Source organism: Chlamydotis macqueenii, chromosome Z (assembly GCF_036417535.1).
Source record: "Chlamydotis macqueenii isolate bChlMac1 chromosome Z, bChlMac1.mat, whole genome shotgun sequence".
Classification (NCBI taxonomy): domain Eukaryota; kingdom Metazoa; phylum Chordata; class Aves; order Otidiformes; family Otididae; genus Chlamydotis; species Chlamydotis macqueenii.
In genome coordinates this window covers 19,495,126-19,516,045 of record NC_141593.1, presented here as the reverse complement: position 1 = coordinate 19,516,045, position 20,920 = coordinate 19,495,126, and the positions used below count along the sequence as shown (strand labels likewise).

General features: G+C 40.4%; 1 protein-coding gene across 2 annotated transcripts in view; it reads left to right on the top strand.

Moving 5' to 3' along the window:
• PDE4D (phosphodiesterase 4D) overlaps positions 1–20,920 on the top strand; it is a 366,332-nt gene that overhangs the window by 273,969 nt on the left and 71,443 nt on the right. The window lies entirely within an intron of this gene.

The window sequence follows — 20,920 nt, the reverse complement described above, 5'->3', positions numbered from 1 at the left end:
AGCACTTCAGGTAACTTTTCTTTAGGACTATGGTGTAGTCCAGCCTTGATTTTGAAACAAACTCACACATTTTGGAGTTAGAATAGTGATCAGTTTAAAAAGAAAACGTGAGAGGCATTTTCAATCTCCACATCAATAATCTGATATACAACCCAACTTAGATCTTTGCTTCTTACCTTTAAACAGGTCTCATATTTTGCTGCATCAGTAAAAGTTCCTATATCACCCTTTCAACTAAAGTTTCTGTTTTACTGGAAAGACAGACAGGATGACAAGCTTCATGGGCTTCCTCTTCTCCTTTCAGCCCAGCTGTGTCACTTACAGTCACCGGTAGTTGAGAACTGTACCCGACACTGGGCTGCATTTACCGTGTTGGTAACAACAGCAGAACAACTGAAAAATGTGATGAGTGGTTTGGTTTGTAGGACTCAGGTGAGAAGAATCAGAAAGAAAAATAAGACTCTTGTCTATGCCATTTTTCTCATTCCTGTGACGAATGCAGCCTGTTGGACAATTAATATAGAAAATAAAACTCTGCAACTGTGGCTTCTGGTATGACCATTGGATGCAGTCTGAGTGCACCTTCATTTCACAGTTCATTAACAGGTTACCAAGAAACTTGTCCATTAAAGCCCATTCACTTTCCTGAGTACCCATTTAAAAATTAAGGGCTGCACTGAGATCACTAGTTGGAGTGCCTAAGTTCTGTTTTTATTATATGCAGGCTCCTGAGTATGGAGCCTGAACAAAGCACTGAATCAGAGCAGCCAGGGTCAGACAACCCTGGAGACAAGCAAGAATAACAGCTTTTCTTTGTGGACTAGGAAGTTCTGCAGGTCTCTCCACCATACTCTTTTGTCCATGCTCAGATAAAAATAATAAATTACCCTAGGAGTAGTGCTTGCAGTTTAGGACCTGCCCCTGCACAACATCTTCTCCAGGACAGACCTCATCACCAGAAAAAAAGAGACAGCATCCCTTTTGCTCATTTTCTCTCTGATCTTATGCATTACATTCTGCAAAGTGACTCATCTTCAGCTAGAGGGAGTAGTTCCAGGTCTGGTGGCAGGAAAATCGACTTGTGTCTACAGCAGTTTCTCAGGAACTGGGATAAAAAATTTCAAGAATCAGAAATGCCTAAAAACTGAGGCTTCTGCTCTCAGGCCAAGAGTTCTAACATCTTCATGCAAAAAAAAAAAGACTTTTTTTTCCCTATGTTAGGCAACTCACCTCAGAAGACTTTCAGTGGTAGGAACTGGGAAGTACGGAAGTAACTGGTCAGCATGGACATAACTGATGGGCACACCTTAGTCACATATTCAGACACGCCCTGTGTATCATGCCTCCAGTTGGATGGTTCAGTATTTCACATCCCTCTAACAGCCCCAGGCTTTCTTCACAGTCAGAGGAGGCAGGCAGGTGTCTCAGGCAATCCGAGTGCTCTGCGGAGGCCCTAGCCCACCAATTGCGTAGGCAAGACCTTGAGAGTCATCCAACAGACGTTACATTGGTGTCACTATTCATAAAAGAGACGGCAACAGTGGCCAGCCTTACATAGTCCTAAATATTGCAAGGTATTTCCTAGCAGAAACCTGCCAGGGAAGAGTTGCAACAGGAAATTTACCGAACTTGCTTCTGGAACTTCCAAGGAAACGAGAGGAGGCACTGAAAGAGCCAGTAGTTCTTTCTGGAGAGCTTTCACTTGAAATGTTAAAAGCACTGGGGTATGACTTCTTTAAAATTTCCTAATCAAATCCAAGTCATAGAACTCAGACAGGTTTGCACAGCTCTATGACCCCTGCTTTCTATTAATAGAACTGGAAAATTTGGGTTTTTTGGTCATAGTCCTTAATTAGCTCACAGTTAAGATTTGGCTCCATCTTGTGCAGGAGCAGACTTTTTTTTTTGTAGCAGTAATGTCTTTATTTTATACCCATTATGTTGATATTTGAATTAATGAAGCAGCTGTGACCACATGCATAAAGTTTTAGTTGATACTAAATATTAAAAAATATTGCCAAATATTTACATTAAAATACTAGTAGCAAAATGCCAATCTAATTCATTATTCTTTCCTCATGCAGTATTTTACATTAATTTCTGCAACTGATATTTATCTTTGAAAGTGCAAATTAGGTATGAAGTTGAACTAACTCTAAGCTAGATTAAAAATTAAGATGACAGACAAAAAATTAAAGCAGTCTCTCTTTAAATCATAGGATAATATGATAGAAATAAAATATTTATTTCCTTAATAATAATGTACAAGGTAGAATTATATCTGAGTGAGTTAATTTTGCCACTAGACAACTTATTACAGTGCTAAAGAAACAGGAAATAATTCAGGAATATGTTGTAGAAGGGACTCCTGGATTAGCAAGCATTTTAAAATTCCCCTTGGATTAAGTACGCATTATGCTAGTCGCTCACTTAGTGGATGTAATGTAGGAACCATCGCCTAATAAGTCTTTAATTGAAGGAGAGCAAACATGACTAGAAGAAAAAGCCCAGGAAGAAGTCAGTGCCAAAGAAAGGAAGGAGAAAATCAGAAAACAGTTTGACATAGTCTGGCTACCTGAGCTAACTATAATGTTACCAATAGGATGCGGAAAGCCCTGGCAGATGATGGGAGGCAGCTAGAGGGAAGGAAACCATTTGTTTGGGGAAGAGTCTTTAATACTGTTATTGTTATTACTGCTGATGTAATTGTTGTTATTATTAATATTACTGGTTTTGAATCCCACTTCATTAAGGGAAAAGGCAAAATCAGTATTTTGGGAAGGCTTGTTTCTTTTTAATTGGAGTCTGGAAAACAGAAGCAGCAACAATGGCAAATGAACCCCCTTCCCCCAACTGCTTTTTCTGTTCTGTCCTTTCTCTTTCCTAAACAAAAAGGGATCTGTATGATCTATTTCAGTATTTCAGCTGCAGAAATACTTTTCTTCTCCAGTGTGTTCCTCTTTTTTTTTTTTTTAATTCATCTCAAAACTTTGGGCATATCAGATTGAAAGGCTGTTTGCACCATGTCATTCCTCATTCAATCTTCAACTCTGAAAATCTGCCAGACAAAGGAGGCGGGCAGAGAAGGATTAGTCCTAAAGCAATCTCTGTCATTGCAGTTCAAAACTTTATTTTCAGAGAAAGAGCAAGCAGCTGACATGCATACTACACATATGCCTTTCACACAGGAAAGCAGTAGTAATGTGGTGAAACCAATTAGTTCTCTCATGCTTCTGCTACTTGGAAATGTATGTAAGTATGTTACTTATCAGCTATAGATTTTCACTGTATGATACTGTGAAACCAAGATGTGATTTCCTCGCTCCAGCTAATTCTCACGATGAAGTCTGCAAGCCTTTGTTTTGCTGAGTAAAACATGAAGCTGCAACACCAATGAGTTTATGACAACACTTTTCTCTGGTCTAGTGCAGTTCCTCACTCCTTGCAGATTCATGCTTCCTTGAGTTCCATGTCTCACCACCTTCCCCTTTTGGCTTATTTGTACATGAGGAGGTATAGATGGCAGTATGATACAATGTGGTGATAAGTCATAGTGGGAGAAGACACTAGGAAAAGAAAGGATCCTTGTAGCCTCAGTTACACATGCCCAAGAAGAAAGGCACAATTCTATTCCACAAATGCTATTGTCTAAACATACCCGCTGGAACACAGAGTTGATGCTCTAAGGAGTAAATGTTGCTTCAACAAATAATATGTGTTTGCGGTAAGACCCAGTGTGTTGAAATACTTGCCAGTTCTACCTCGAAATCTCTTTCCTCCAAAAATGGTTTTAGTCTTATCGGTAAAATACAGGCTATAAAAATAGAATAGATTTTCCAAGAATCTCTTTGAAGATTGGTTGTTAAAATAAATAGGCATTTCTACTTCACAGGATACAGAGGTTTACTGATAGACATTTATTTTTGAAAACTGTATGTTTTAATGGTTCTGTGAGAGGCCAGTACAACAGGCATTCCTTCCAAGCCCAGCTCAATCCAGCAGAGCTGGACTATAAAACATCTACTAGAGCAACATTTCCCTTTGCAAAATAAAAAAGGTTAACATCAGTATTAAAAAGAATAAAATGTCATATAATAAAAGTTTTGAATTAGCTATAGTTCCTTGACTAAAAGTAACAAGTAGATAATGTCATCAACTGAAAGAAGCATATGCAGTATCTGTGCTTAATCTTTATTATTCCTCAGGAGCCTTTTTTTTTTTTCCTGAAAATCTACAGACTTTCTCTCTGCACTTCCTGTAGAAGTGTTAGCAACAGGTGGGAACGTTTTTCTTTCATAACTGGAACCCCAGTCAAAGAAGGCCACTTGACTTTCTCATGTTCTGCATGTTTTCTCCACATCTGCCTCACACACTGTAACACAGACTCATTTGGCTTCACTTTAAACTGCTCAGCTGAGAGACACTCCCAAATTTCAACTCAATTGGTTTAAAAAATAACCATTATTCTTTTTGTGATTTAACTAGTTTAAGCCTTGTTTCAGAAAACTTGAAGCACGTATTTAGATCCCATAGATTTAAATGGCACACAGGCTATGGTTCACCATGTATTTTTGAGCAAAAGCATCAGTTTATGTAATTCCTGAACCCCATCACTCATGTCTTTCCTTTCGCTACTCCCTGCAATATGCTATCAAGTTGCCTGTGCAGACACAGGGTAAAATAAACAAGGAACCCAACAGACTGAGAAATAACCTGTATTATTTTTCCTTTTTCAGTCTCTTAAGTTTTCCAGTTGATTTGCTACACAGCTATTCAAATACTTTTCTGAAAACAAATGATTGGGCTGCTGCAAGGATAGATTTAAGCAGTGAATGGTGGGATAGCCTAGGAACTTTAAATTAGTTTAAGCAGTACTATCACAAAAGAGTAGTGCTGGATTTATACAGGTTTCTGAAGATTTGGACATGTTAAGTGTTGGCTTAGAGCATTAGCTGCCATCAAAACCCTTAGCAGGCATATGGCACTACGCATCCCAGAGCTGTAAAGTTTCCACCAAAAAAAAAACCAAAAAACTGTTACCTGACTGGCAGAAAGATGGCCGGATCAGAGGCAAACATTTCTGTATGATGCTGAATTAATTTAATCCCATTTTAAAAGTTACACAGTTTAAGAGATTTGACAATAGCCACATTTGTAAAACAAATTAAGGAACTGTGTAGAAGTGTATGAACCCACGACCTTGCGTTTCATCATGCTGTCATAATTTAATCCCCACAAAGTAGCAATCTGAATTGCTGAAAATGAAACTATAGATTGAAATATGGCAGTAGGGTTCATACCAGTTTTACTGGAATCTCAGTTAAGCAGATAAATCAAGCTTGTGTTTTAGAGTATTTAAAAAATATTTAAAGAAAATCAAAATCACACAAAAAGTCACAGATGCGCATTTCCCTGATACCTCAGTAACATTTAAAATGCAAAAGCACACATTCAACTTTAATGCCTCCAAAATGTCTTTTTACTTTCTTTTCACCTCTTTGTTCCAAGTAGATTTCTTTCTGAAACAACGGTGATTCATTTTAAAGATTCAGCTGCTCTTTTCTCATACATTTGAAAAAGTCTTGCACATCAGAGTGCAGGAGGAGTTCACAGTCCAGATGTGATATTCAGACATGAAATTCAGATGCACAGCACAGCAAGTTCATGTCTCTGAGAAAAGAAGAAAACAAAACAATCCCCCATCAACTTTAATGCAGACTGTAGCCAAGAAGACGTTATTCTTAGACAGAAAAGGTCCAAAGTAAGATTTAAATGTACAGGCTCCACTGCACAGTGAGTATAAGCAAAGTGTGCTAAAAACTGAAACGAACAATGATGTTTTCACCAAAAATGCTCAAGTTGGAGAGCAGTTTGCTGAGGTAAATAGTTTCATCTGCTTTTTTTTTGAGAAAATGACTGTGTCATAAGTGTCCATGGCTTGTTAAAAATGAACTCAGTGAAGATTAACAGTGCTTATTACCTGGATTTCAAAAGGTAAGAAACACAATCAGTTGTTAATATATTCAAAGCCAATAACTAGACATTATCATGCAGGTTATTTTTCACTTTATGGACATAGTGATTTAAAACTATTTTAGAAAGTTTTCAGTCTTCCATTGGGAAAAAAGTGCAAGATGCAGAGTGATGTTTCCAACAAGACAAAACAGTCAAGGGACTTGAAAGACATTTTCTTGTGTTGCAGCTTTTAGGCCAAGTTGTTTGGGTCCGCGTGTGTAAGTCTGACCACAGAGGAAAAGCTTAGACAATTTAGTCTAAACAGCAGCAAGCTGGGCATGGAGCTCAGTGCACAGCTGGGAGTTCTGCAGGCCGAGCAGGGCTACATGGATGTAAAACTGCGCTGCCGCAATTGTATGACAGAGATGGTTTATGGCCAGCGGCACTTTGGCTGCAACGCAGGCTACCTTCAGAAGCTGGCCGTACAGACACAGCGTTGCACCGGGACTCACACCTGGAATTAGTTTCTAAGCTTTCTTGTATGATCACATACACGCTTGTGGCTTCCTCTCTCACGCTGCCTACTTCATTGTAAGGACAAATCCATTAATGTCAGCGAGATTGACCATCTGGTGATCAGCCATTTAAAAATCCAATTGCAGAGAGAGACAGGGGAGGTAACTCTATACAGCCTGATCATACTCATCTGGAGTAGCATGAGGAAAGCAAGAGGTCTGAAAATGTCTTCAAACAGTCTGCTGCATATTACAGATTTAATGCCATTTTTTACATTTGTTCAGCAAGCTGCAGAGGGCAGAAAAGGCTTCTGTTAAAGCAGAGAATCTGGCTAAAAATTGAATATTTGCTCTTTCTTCATTTCAAATTATTTTTTCCTTCCATTTATTCCCTTAAAACAAAGAAACCTCCCATTTTACTCTCTTCTCCTTATGCCTATTTTTCTTCCAGTTTTTTTCTTCAGCCCCTCTTAGGAGCTGACTTACAGTCTGTCTTGTTTTCTCCTACTTAAATGTCTTCATGTTTTTCTTTAAATGCAATCTGGCAATGTGTGATCATAGCTTTATGATCTATTATCTTTATGATCTTTATTTTCCTTCACATCCTCTTTATAAAACAACAGCAGCAGCTGCCAAAAACAAAAAAAAAATCTCAGATGCAGAGGCTTAGAGATATTAGAATAATTCTAGACCTACATGGAAAAAAATGACAAAGTAAATCATGTATAAGAGATGAAAAGCAGGATTGGACCCAAGCACCTTACACCTTTGCTTGTAATACTAGATTCAGTTAGCATTTCTATGATTTTTAATCTATTAAAAAGCAATAGTTCTCAAATTAATATTTATCACTCCAGGCTTTTGTTTATGTTGTTGCTTTCCTGTTGTTTATCAAGGAATGCTTCTATCTGTTGGGTAATAAACTCACTGAGAACATTCTCTTTTTTTTTGCCTTGTGTGCAGTTCATGCCAATGCTGTAGTTTCACTATTCCTAAATCCAAAATGTTTAATAGTAAATGCCTCATAAAGTTCATTCTTGGAAAAATAATGTTAACACTAGCTCAAATATTCCCCATGATAAAGCCCAGAATTACAGTGTTTCAGCAGATTACCATTTTATTGTCTGAAGTCCTGGTTGTCTCATCATCTGGCAATGCTTAGACAAGGTTATTTGGAAGCTAGTGTTAATATTTCAGTACAGGCAAAGAGCTTCCCCGCACATTCTAAGGTAGCCTTGCAAATGAGGACTGCAGAACTTACAGATGTACTGGAGCTCACTGTATTTAGTTAGAAGGTACCAACAGGAGTGAAGGAGGAAAATCTGCCTTTTATCCACTACCAGTAAGAGCCCAGTGTTAGTAAAGTCCCAGGCTAAAGCCCACAGTCTCACAGTTTCATGGCTCATGCTATGATCACATACCTGCCTGCAGTGGCAACATAGCTTTAAACAAAACATTTTGCATGTGTGAAGTCCAAACGAGCCACTGTGCCCGTTACACAAGATTGCTACAAGCAGTTCTGCAACCCAACTCTGTGTGTGGTGTTGCTGGAGGATGGACTGTGACCAGATGGCAGTCAGGTTCATTAAAAAAAGGCTTCACTCTATGTAAGTAGTGTCGCACACCAGAGCATGAACCATCTCATAGAAAAGATAGCTCTACATATCTCATCAGTCTAATGTGTGAAGTTGTTTAGCAGAGGAAGGGGATTTAGGAGGTAGTGCTCTCAATTTGTTCTCTCTGTACCGTCTGTTCTCTTATCCGAGGCACAGCCTGTTCTCTTAGCTGAGGCTGGAAACAGGAGCCGTTCTTTAAAAGGGGGAAGGGGAAAGGCTCTGCTTATTTTATTTTTCTGTAAAGGTTTTCTCCATGTAGAGAACGTTACTCATTATATTTACATGGCCACTATGTCTATCTGGCCGTATTTTAAGACTGCAGTTTCCACTTCTTGCTAGTACAGAAACTCCTGTAATGCAAAATGATGGCTTCAGTGTTATGAATACTTTGGAAATGTGTAGCTGAGAATAAATGTCAGGCCGTCCTGTGAAGTGGAAATGTTAGCACAACAGACTGTAGTCCATCACAACTGTAAATGGGAATGGAATTTCTAGGCTACTCCTCAGGCAAAGAACATGGATCAGCGGTTGTTAATAGTGAACGTGTCTGCTAGTTCAATGTATCAAAAATACCCAGCTAAAAATTTACACTTGAGGAAATAGAGCTATATTCTCTGGCTGCTAATCCTGGAAAAAAATATAATCTGGCGTCTAACTTTAAAACTGCTTGACTTTTACTTTTGAAAGTCCCATCCTGGTACAGTGTATATAGTAACTTTGTATATGTAAGTATCTGCCAGGTCAGTAATGTTCTATTATCTTCATATTAGACTCAAAAAAAAAGCATTAAAAGTCTATTTTTTTTTTAATACACTAATAAGAAGGGTTAATTTTATAATCTTTTCAGATGGTCTGAGAATACCTTTATAAATGTCACAATCGTTGGGATTCTATTTACTCTTGCAAGTGCAGAGTCAAAACACTTCATATGGTGTAGATGTTCTTTCCTGGCAGGCTTGCTGTTACATTGATCATCTTAACTGGAATCTACATCCTAGACAAATAGAATTCTTAGCCCATTTAAGAGTTAGACAATCAGAATTGTTTTTATAAGCTTATATTCAGAGATCTCACAATAACTTTTCAATTTCATTCAAAATCCATACACAAACAAAGAGCAGAATACTTTTTTTCCTGGTGCCAGAAACTCTGAGTTCACCATAGGCTACAGCAATGGACTTCTGGCATAAAACTCCCCATTCAAAGCTGCCAGTTCTACTGGACCTTAAAACTACTGCATTCAATATTAACAGAACTCAGACAAAATTGTTTTCTAAGATTCTGTTGCTGGCCAGTATGCATGAAGTCTAAGAATTTTTTGAAGTGTATTTTTATGAGTAGAAAGCTGGGTTCCATTTCACTCACATCTCATTTGCTATTCTTGGTTTGATTGTCCAGTCTGGGATTGAAATAACAACCTCAGTGAGCAGGATTTGATTAAGCCTTTTCAGGCCTGGCCTAGATTTGACTTAATTGCTCAACTTTGCTTTCACTGGATTTTCATCTTGCTACGCAGGTGGCATCAATCTTAGGGGTCCAGTCACAACGTGCCATTGGTGTTGCAGCACTTGTCTTCACTGACAAATCTGATGGCTGGCCTGTATTTGCACCTCTGTTGTTGCATCTGGAAGAGTGACAACAACAGGCCAATTTTAAAAAATAAGGACTTTAGTCTCGGCTTTAGGGAGCTGTCTATGAACAGATTAAGCCTGGTTGCCGCAAACCCTTCCTGACACAGTTTTTTTTTCAGTCATTTTTCAGCAAAGGCCAACTGTGTCTCAATCCTGTCGACGCTGCAGGATGTGTTTATAACACATCTGACCTTCTGAAGAAGAATCACCTGTTTTGAACAACGCAGATACGGGACAGACTCTGTTCTCCTATTTTCTCCCTTACATTTTCTTCCATTCTTGCAAAAGACAGTTGCCACCATGGCCAGGAAGAGCACATGATTATCAGATTAAGAAAATGTTGCTAGATTTCCACTCATTTCTCTTATAGATCAACCTGCTTGAGTCCTATTGGCTTATTGTGGAAATTACTCACTTCCTGTACTTGAAAAAAAGGGCATCTGAAATGAGTGATATGCTTACTGAGCAGGAAAGGAACAAGCATAGTCTTCGTATAATTCTTCTATTCCGTTATCTGTGCATAGCCGTACATTTGAAGAAAAGCTTTTCAAAACAAAAGTATAGGTATGAAGTTGAAACAGTGCAAAAGCCTCATGAGCAGCAGCTGCGTCTGCAGCTCTCTGGTCTGTCACGCTTTGCCTCTGCAAACCCCTCGAGGTGCCGCTTCCCACTTTGTGGGGCACATCCACACAGAGGGCCAACAGCTGTAATTCTTTTGAAAAGTAGTGGCGTTTTAACCGGTTTCTTTCTAGGGCTAAATGTGTTGTGGCACTAACTTCTTGGGTGGGTGGGAGATGTGTTTTATTCAAAAGGGAGTTCTTGCTTTTGAGACAAGGCCATAAGCTGCGATAATTTTGTAAAATTCAGTTTGCTGGATTTTGTACATATGGTATGTATATGTATAGAATACATCGGGGGTGTGCGCTTTGTGTTTATGACACATAAAGGCATGGATATATAGCAGGGCTGCAGACAGGGGAGGAAGGCTTGCGAGAACAGAGATTTTGGGCCATTTGGGTTAACAGCTGAGGAAGATAACCAGCAACCGGCTGAGTTGCTGGAGAGGTGCGAACCCGAGTGACACACTACACATTGTGAGTGTGTAAATACACAGATGCGGTGGATTTCAGACTTGACATCACAAAACCAGCCAAACGAATCCCTCTCCCCTTCTGACAGTTTTCCCATCAGCTCAGGCTTGGAAGGGATTTAATCCCATAAACGCTTGAAGGTCTTTGCTCCTTTTGTCTTCTCCAAGGCAGCATCTGCCGTTCGATGCCGTGTCCCCCGGCATCTGCGTACCGGCCGCCTCGGCCTCCCAGCCACCACGTGCCCTGTCGCTCGAAGCCTCTTCTTCCCACGAGGTTTTCGCAGCACGGGCACCGCACAGCTGGTAGGGCTGCGGGAGGAACGCGGCTTCTCGGGACGCCCCGCAGCCCCGAGCCGCCAGGCCCGTCTCCCCCTCCTGCTGCTGCGGCTGCAGCACCGCGGGGAGCTCAACACTGCTGAGCGGGGCACGGAAGGGAACAGCCTTGGCCCCTCGGGATTAATGTTTTAGCTCAGACGCGTCAGCTGGAAGCCGCGTTTTAAAAACCTTCTGTGTCTTTAGGAAAACAACTTGCTGACCTTCCCGCCTCGGCCTCCACCGGGAGGCCGGGAGCCTGCCGGAAGGTTCCCGTCCCGCCGCCGCCTCAAGGCCCTGGCTCCGCCGGCACAAGGTCGGCCGCGAGCCGGGCGGCGGCGGAGGGAGCGCTCCGCCCGGTCAGAGCGCCCGGCGGCCGCCCCGTCCGCTGCCGGCTCCACTCCGCAGCTTGGCGGCGGCCGGGGAGCGCCGCGTGCGAGCGGCCTCCGAGGGCTGCGGCGGCTGTTGCGCGCGGCGCGATAAGGCCGGCATTGACGTCAGCGGGGGGGGGGGAGGCGGGGGCCGCGTTTTCCCGCAGCGCTACCGCCGGCGGGGCTGCGAGAGGGGAAGCGAAAGCTCACCTGGGGAGCGTCCGTTAGGGCGAGGCCCCCTCCCCCCCTCAGCGGGTGAGCCGCTCCGCCCCAGCGCTGCGCGAAGGAGTTTCACCCAGTAATGACTCCCGGGTAGTGAAACCGGGGTTAATGTGAAAAAGCTGTGACGAGTACATTTTCAGGAAAGAAAAAATCTGACCTCAGTACCTGTTGGTACTGATCTACAAAACAGATTCTCCCGTACGCGCGAGTCCAGAGGAGGCCACGAAGATGATCAGAGGGCTGGAGCCCCTCTCCTACAGGCTGAGAGAGTTGGGGCTGTTCAGCCTGGAGAAGAGGAGGCTCCAGGGACACCTTAGAGCGGCCTCCCAATGCATAAGGGGGATAAAGGAGAGATGGGGAAAGACTCCTCAGCAGGGCCTGGTGTGACAGGATGAGGGGTCATGGTTTTAAAATAGAGGGAGGTAGATTCAGACTGGACATAAGGAAAAAAAAAATTTTCCACTGAGGGTGGTGGAGCACTGGAACACGTTGCCCAGAGAGGTGGTGGGTGCCCCATCCCTGGAAACATTCAAGGCCAGATTGGACGGGGCTCTGAGCAACCTGATCTGCTTGGAGATGTCCCTGCCTCTTGCAGAGGGGATGGACTGGATGGCATTTAAAGGTCCCTTCCAACCCAAGCCGTTCTGTGACTGCAGGCAGTCAGGCTCTGGGCACAGTCTGAGGAGCAATGACAGCACAGCTGTGGGAAGCATAACGGCAGCCTGTGGCTTTGAGCACAAATCAAGGCAAGGCAGGTTCAGAAAGCCAGCTCATGCTCAGGCTGTGAAACGTGTGCTGCCCAGGCAGCCTGGATAGCAGCTTTTTCTTGTGATGTTAAAGATAGAGAACAATTGATTGAGCTGGATCACCTGTATTACCTACTGTATTTTTCATCCTAGTTCTACAGCATTTGAAATTTCTGTGGTCATGTTGATTGATTGGTTTTTGTAGCTACTTTGATCTCCAAGGGAAAGAGTAGTTTTAGACAGTCCTGTGAATTTCTGTTTCTGGTGGGAAAGAAAACAAAGTCTGTTAACTGGAGCTGCCTTGAAAATGTTCTGTGGTTGCCAAGGTAGAGATTGATGCACTTTCACACAGGGTAGAAATAATTTTGTAGTTACTGTGTCTGAATCTTCTCTAACTCATCAGTATCCCCATAAAGTCATAAGAGTCATCAGTTATTTCTGTGTAAAGTAAGCATCAAATCAAATTCAGATGTGGTTTTCTATCTGCAAGCAAATCTCAACATCTCTGACTTAACTCTATCAAATTTATAGTTGTTCCATTTAATCTTATTTATGGCTTTATCCCTTTTTTATGCTGGGTAATTGTAATGCCCCTCCCCCTCAATACATGCTTAAAAATAGGCTTCAAGTGAGATAACATCAGTAGGTTGACAGGTTTCTCTTGTTTTAGGCTGGGATTATGTTACGGTACTGCACATAAAGATATATAGAATCATAGAATCACAGAATGGTTTGGGTTGGAAGGGACCTTTAAAGGTCATCTATTCCAACTCCCCTGCAAGGAGCAGGGACATCTTCAACTAGATCAGAAAAGAAAGTTATCCCAGGCTATTCTCAGCCATGGGAGAGAGATGGCACTTTTATAGAGCAATTCGTCTCCCTTTAAAGAAGACATCTAACATAAGTCAGTTTGCATGTCTGCTTATTCACACTGACTACAAGGCCTAAAAAGCCTTGACAAAATAGATACCATGGAATCATAGAATAGTTTGGGTTGGAAGGGACCTTTAAAGGTCATTGAAATCCAAAATATGTCAGCTGCTGACAGGAAAATTAACTCCACCCCTGTTGAAACCAGGACAGTCATTTAGTCTGACCCCCTGCAAGGAGCAGGGACATCTCCAACCAGATCAGGTTGCTCAGAGCCCCGTCCAACCTGGCCTTGAATGTCTCCAGGGATCGGGCATCTGCGACCTCTCTGAGCAACCTGTGCCAGTGTTCTACAACCTTCAGTGTAAAAAATATTTTCTTTCTATATAATCTAAATCTACCTCCCTCTATTTTGAGACCACTACCCCTAGTCCTATCACAACAAGCCCTACTGAACAGTCTCTCCCCATCTTTTCTGTAGGCCCCCTTGAGGTACTGGAAGACCGCTATCAGGTCTTCCTGGAGCCTCCTCTTCTCCAGACTGAACAGCCCCAACTCTCTCAGCCTGTCCTCATAGGAGAGGTGCTCCATCACAGGAGAGGTGTTCTACATATAGGAGCGTTCTACATTTCTAAAGATTTTTGGGGGTTGTGTGATGAGTGAGTATTCTGTTCTTCAAGTCCACCTGAGAGCCATTAATTAGGATGTTACACAGCAATAGTGTCTGCAAAGAGGCAGATTTCCCTTATTTAGAACCTTAGCACGTGATCAAAAAAGCTCCTTCTTAAGCCTCAGGTCAGCAAACTGCTTAGAGTATCTTTTAACTTTATGTGCCTTTCCCTCTGTTCACTTTGGATGTGTCACTGTGATCTCTGAAAATGCACATATTAGCGATGTGAAACAGTTCCCATTTTCAAAATGAAAAGTGGACGCATTATGAAATAGTGTAGAAATTGTAGCTAAAAGAAACAATCTGTGCCTGCCTAACTGTGGCACTCTATAACTAGATTATAATTGAATGCTGCTTAAGATGACTTAAACTTCCATAGCCTTATGGATGAAATACTTTTTTAACTAATTTCTCTGAGAGCAGTGGATGCTCTGAAATCAGAATGCCCATGTTTGCTAAGGACACTTGACCTATTGTAAAAGTCAAGTCAGCTTGCTTAGCTTGTGTTCCATTTTCCTAGTTACTTTCATAATTTTCTTCAGCTTAACCCTATACATCATGTATCTGATATCATATGAATATCATATCTATTTGCTCAGTAATCCATAAAATCTCTTGGAAATAAGACAGATACGTATATTAAGGAAAAAAGATATTCTATGCAGTTATACTTTCTGTATTTCTCCAAAGGGATTTGCTTGAAACCCCTTACTGACAAATTTCCTGCACGTAGATACTCTGCTCCATGAATAATAGCTCAGTTAAGGGCAAGACAGTCAGTATTACCCATATTCCTTTATTTGGTGCATGACCTGATTTGATGTACCATCTAAAATCCTTAGACTGTATCAGAACTATTGCATTAATACATTAATTGTTACAGTAGTTTTATTGTAATTGAGCTGTCCTTGAAATAAGCCTAGAGTGACTCTACCTTGGTCTGTAATATTTACTGTGGGTTGTTTGCATTATTGAATTAGATAGCAAAGCATTAATTCATTATTGGCTTTTATCTTTTGTATTTCTGATGTATTTACCCAAAACATCACAACACAGGCATATATTTTTATGAATATCATAAAGGTATAAGATCTACCAGGAATGGGAGTGCTTGTATTTACATCCCTTCATGTAATAAAATGTACCCCAGTGACAAAGTTGCCGATTAAGTGTATATTACTAATACACAAGGTCATATGTGTGATGCAGCCTAATTGATTTAACCGGGAAATACGTACTGTAATAAAGGCATGAGTCACAGAAGCAGAGGACTGACTCTGTTTCCCAGGACTAGACAGATAACATTGATCAAGGTCACACAAGGTTAATCCTTTCACATGGCCTTTGGCCATCCGCTGGCTCCAGCCTGAGCTGCTGCATGGAGCGGTGCCGTTCTGTGCAGGGAGTGCAGCAGAGTCACCTTCAGGGAAGTTTGCAGAACAGCTTTCTTGCAGCTGGTGACTCTTGCAAGTGTCCCGATGCAACATCTCCGGTATCAATGCTGTTTTGAAAGACAACAGCACGATGCTGTGTTGTGGCCTTTCAGAATCAGACTCTTAGAGAAACACTCTTAGTTTTTCTTAAAGGATTAACATTTACAGTGAAAGTTCTGCATATTATTTAAAAATTGTCCTGCAAAAAAAATACTATTGTTATCGTCAACTTCAGGAAATCATAAGCACATATATAATTTCTGTGTATTGTTTCCTCCACCAATTATGTCCTGTGCCGATTCTTAAATCTAGAACATGGCTAATACTTAATAAAGTGTCTTAGAATATTTATTTTTAAATCTGGATGTCAAGTACTTCTCCTCTTACACAGTTAGAAATACGAAGGCAGTAACAGAGGCAACAAGGTCAGGTGGACCTTCTGTGGGAACATGTCAAAATACTAAACATGTTAGGCTATCATTTTTTTGTCATCTGATTAAAGTTTGCAGGGTCAGGACTCATTGATACCCACTGAAGTCTGAAGTGCAGTAAGTATTTTAGTATTAGAAGAATTTACAAGTTGCAGCTTATGATAGACTTGTTAAAATGGGATTTTTCAGTATTTCTGAAGATGACTGAGTCTACACTCTGATTTTCTTAAGTGTTGCCATCACTGATTTAAAAAGAAGAAAGAGAAGCCTTGTTTATTGAGTTAGAGATGATGCATATATGCAAACGTTCCAAAACTTAAGGAAAATGTCCACATTTCATTGTCGTTTCATTGTCAGTGCTACTATACCACCAAGGAGCCCCAGGCCTAGGCTAGGGCTTGTACTGATAAGCTGTAACTGATGACCTATGTCTCTACAGGTTTTTATTTATGATGTAAAGGCAGAAGGCTAGAGATGGGGAGACTGAGATGAGGTGATGGATTATGAGGGGAAAAAAATATTGACAGTATTATTTGGCATGAGAAACAATGGACTTAACACAGCAGCAGTCTCATTCTTAGCAAGGTTTTGTCTGCATCACAGCAATGGAGAATTTAGGGGCACAATTTCTATGAAAATGATGAGGCAGCTTTGCTAATGTATAGAAAAGATGCTGCATGTGTGAAAGCAAGATAGGAGAGTTGCAGATGTGTCAGTTTTAAAGTTATGGTGACCTGACGATTGAGGGAAAATAATGTCTCAGGGCTGAATGAGGAATGAAATCAGGAGGAAACAGCTTGTAAAGTACTTAAAACCTAATCTAAATATCCTTTTTTTGGCACACTGGAAAAGAAGTAGCCAGAAGAGAGATGTCATGAATAATGTGAACATACTGAACAAGCTGGAATGTTCTGATCTATATCTCCATCTTCCCGGAGTTCTACATCTATTATGTAACCTCTTGTCTTGATGGAAGTAATCATTTGGGTCATGTTAGCTGGTACCTCCATTTGCCAGGTCCTGCTGCCATGCAGCACCTGCTGGCTATCTTCTTTCTCAAGCTCTGAAATTGTTTCTAAGCAGCATCTAATAGGCATGTTTCTTTGTACTTTAGCAATGCTCTTGGTACTTTTACTGCAATTGCATTGATTATTACAGCTCTCCAACTGACAGAAGGAAGGTAAAGTAGGCAGGTTATATGCCGTAGATGTTCTCTGAACAGGTGAACACATGTTCATTACAGGAGCTATTTATTTATTTTTCCAGATTTGCCTGTGGAAGCCTGAACTATTACATTCTGCAAATCAGTGCTAACAACATAAGAAGCAAAAGCAATGTTTTAAAGCCTGGAGTGAGTTACACTTAATTGATATAAACAAGAATATCTAGGGTCTTTTCAGCAATTATCTTGAGGAAAATTAGGAAGCCCGTACCCCATTGTTAGCCAGTTGTACAATTTAAGGTTCCTTGGTGACTTCATTTAAAGATTAATAACGAACAGGCCTGCGCTGTAGTTACATGTTGTTCACACTGAATTCAAGAAAACTGTAAGAATAAAAACTGCATGTTTAATTTTTATTTGTTACTTCTGATAGTGGTACAGTACTAGAAAATCCAGTAAATCATTCTGGTTTCTCTATAATTTCCAATAAAATAAACAATAGCAAAACAAGACATGAAATAAAAGCATAGTATACAGGTTCTGTAAGTATTTTCAGTAAGATAATTGAATAGTTCAGAAAATTTTCAACAATGAAACATTGTAGGACATCCAGTAAGGTTGTAATAGAAGGTTTTTTAAAGGTCACGTTTCTGTTTAACTTGGTAATAAAATAATAAAACACTTTTTTTTTCTAGGTATTTTATCTGAACATTAAAAATGCAACTGAAAGAAAATACAAAATCAATAATATCTCTTTGTTCCATTGACGTTATGTGCATGGGACTATGTTAACTGTAACAAAAATGCCCCTTTGTGTCAGTGAGTTCCAATAGACAAAGCAGAGAAAAAAAGAAATATTTGAATACACTGACACTTACAGAGTAATAGCTTTTAAAACATTAATAAGCATCCTGTCCTGGGTACTGCTTTTATTTGGCGGGGGTGGGGGTGGTATTGAGTTGTATGGGGAAAACATAGTCCTTTCTTGTGCACTTTGGACAAATGTGGTTCCCTCCACTGCCGGTATCTTTTCTTCGGGCCTGACATCAGACTGCTAGATGACATCATTGCAAACCACTAATTTAAATTTTATTGCTAGTGCTTTACATTTGTTTACATTTGAACTTGGCACTCTCTTTGAAGTCTATTGACATTATATATATCCTCTCCCTTACTCTTTTAACTTTCTTACCAGAGTTGGTTGATATTATTCTTTACCTCATTAGTGTCGTAAAAAAATATTGTGGGACTTTTAATTTTAATTATATTGCAGAATGCACTGATTTGTTAGTAATCTTTCACAGAGTGAAAGAGGTACCATGTGGAATCAGAAAAGTATATTTTTGCTATAGTTTCTCTCTCTTTAATTGTGGTCTGCTTAACAGACAAATAAGAGAAATAGCCTTCCATGAAAGCCTTAATTTGCGCATGGCGTGGGAGGAGTGCAAGAACTTGAAGAATAGTTTGTACTTCTCTAGTGAGACTTTGTATTTCAGGCTTTCATCACAAGAAAGATTAGATAATGGAAACTGAAATAATGTAAAAACAATATTTATAATCAAGGCAAAGGAGAAGTTACATACACTACTCGTGGGCGTTCATGGAGATTTGTGATGAGGTGTTTGTGTAAAGGAGGCTTGTATCCTGAGTTAGTAAGGCATGACAGGGCAGCCTGTGAATTTACGCATGCAGTTCCACAGTGATAAATGACTTTCTGATATCACGTCTTTAAATGACAGCGTGGGGCAAGGGTTTGACTCTTCTCCAGCATCCCACCACTGACTAGCTTCACACACTTCCTTGCTTGGGTGAGTGGTTCCGAAACTTTATGCATATTAGAGACTTTAACCGAGTGTAATTACACTGGTGTATTTATAGTGATTAAAAATGCTGATCCGCGAGGATGATGCCATGCTTCTCAATGGGAATTTGTGAAGTAGAGTAGTGCAGTGAAATCCTTTGTAGTTTATGTGTAGGGAGTATAAACCAATGGTCTGTGTAAAAATCAGGAAGAAGGTACAGTAAGAGAATCCTAAACTCACTGCTGAATTTTGGGAGCACTTAGAGCTGTGATTTCAGGTTAATGCTAAAAAGAAGCTACTGTTAAAGATACTAGCTGAATTATCATCTAAAATAGTAATTAGAAGTCATTTTGAATTACTTCAAATCATGACTAAACCAAAACTGCTCTTACTAGTATTAAAGTAGGAGAGAAACTATGAGTGAATTTGAGAGTCCAGGAAGATTAACCATAGTCTTTTTTCAATACATCACCAGCTGTGAGGATCTGAGGACATACTCTGTTACTGCAGTTGTCTGTGGGAGTTACAATGTCAAATACAGTGGTTCTGTGCTGTCTCATGACAGCCTTTTTCTTTAGGGTACCAGTTGTCTGTAAATTTCCAAGAACATTTAAAATATGAAATACTAATCCCATGGAATGTGCTTTAGCGATGCCCTAGTGTGTGTTAGCACTGATTCATTTGGGAGTTTGTTTCTATCTCCAGTTATTTGATTCAGGACCGGTTTCAGTTGGTAGGAGCTGCATCTGTGGTAGATTAGCTGAATACGGTCCCTGGTTCCAAGAAACACCTGGGTTTTGGCCTCGTGCTTCACTGTTGAGTTCAGTGCGCTCTTATCCCATCCAACAGCCAATGCCTACTTAAGTGATATATTGTAAACGTATACTTTTATGTTTAAATATAAAATGCTAGCAAATGTTAGGAATTTTGCTGAAATTAGTTTGCTCTGTTTCTCATGAAATGATAATTTAGAACTTAAGGAAAAAAAACTCAAAAAACGGACTGTTTTCTTGTACTTCAGATTTCTTCATGGAGCAACAGAGAAAAAGCTTCCTTTAGGAATGCTTTTCTTTCAGCCTCTACCTTCTGTGTTGTATTTGGCTGCATAGCCCAGGCATCTGAGGACTTTTGCTCTGTTGATTGTATTGATTAAAAGCTTATAATCTTTGTGTCCTTTCTTTTCTAGTAATAAGTTTTATTTTCTGTCAGAGCTAATTGCACAGTCTCCTTCAAAATTACCTATGTGGCACTAGTGCATTTCTTTTCTTTGCCCAAACTTTGGGTTTTTTTCAGGCTTGACGCAGAACTGCTGGCTGATGACTCTATTGTAAGCCACTAATGGTATTTATCACTAAGTTGTGGCCTTTGTTAGCACACAGGCAGGCCAAGAAGTCTATCATATTCCTTCTGAATGCTGTAGAGATTGCATTTCTTCTCACACTCTCTTCCTTCAGTAATTCTTTCTCCTGCTTAACTATTTTGTTAACAGTAAAGTTTTACTTATGATAAGCAAGCAGATCTTAATTCTTTAATTTGACTGCCTAGCTGCCTCAACTGGAAAGCAGAAAGCTCCTATATTCTTATTTATTGCAGCAGATATAAATGGAATACTTGCTCCCTTCCCAAGCATAACACTTTGCTCTTCTGAGTACACTGAAGACTGTCATTTAAGTATCACAGCCCTTGGTGGTACGGTGTTATGGAACACTTCAGTTAGAGATGTCTTTTATTTTCTCTGAGAGCTTGTCGTCACTACCATATTAACTTGAGCTGCAAGTCAAATTTTGCCCCAGAATGATTCTCACGTAACTGGAACTGTAAGTCAAATGGTTCTTGTTTTGTGATGGTAAATAGAAGATTTTGAAAGTAGCAGTGTACCTGTGAACCATCTTTAATCACTTCTGGGGCAGCGTGATTCCCAGGTGGAATCCTGGGCTGCGTTTCAGAGACCTACCTGCCTTCTGGTCACAGTAGCGTGGACAAACAAGGTACGTGGTACCAACTTGGGCAACTCCTTTTGCCACTCTGTGCTTCTCTGTCTGTTTGAATATGGTTCCTTTAGGTCATGAACTGTCTCTTAATGCAATGTTCTGC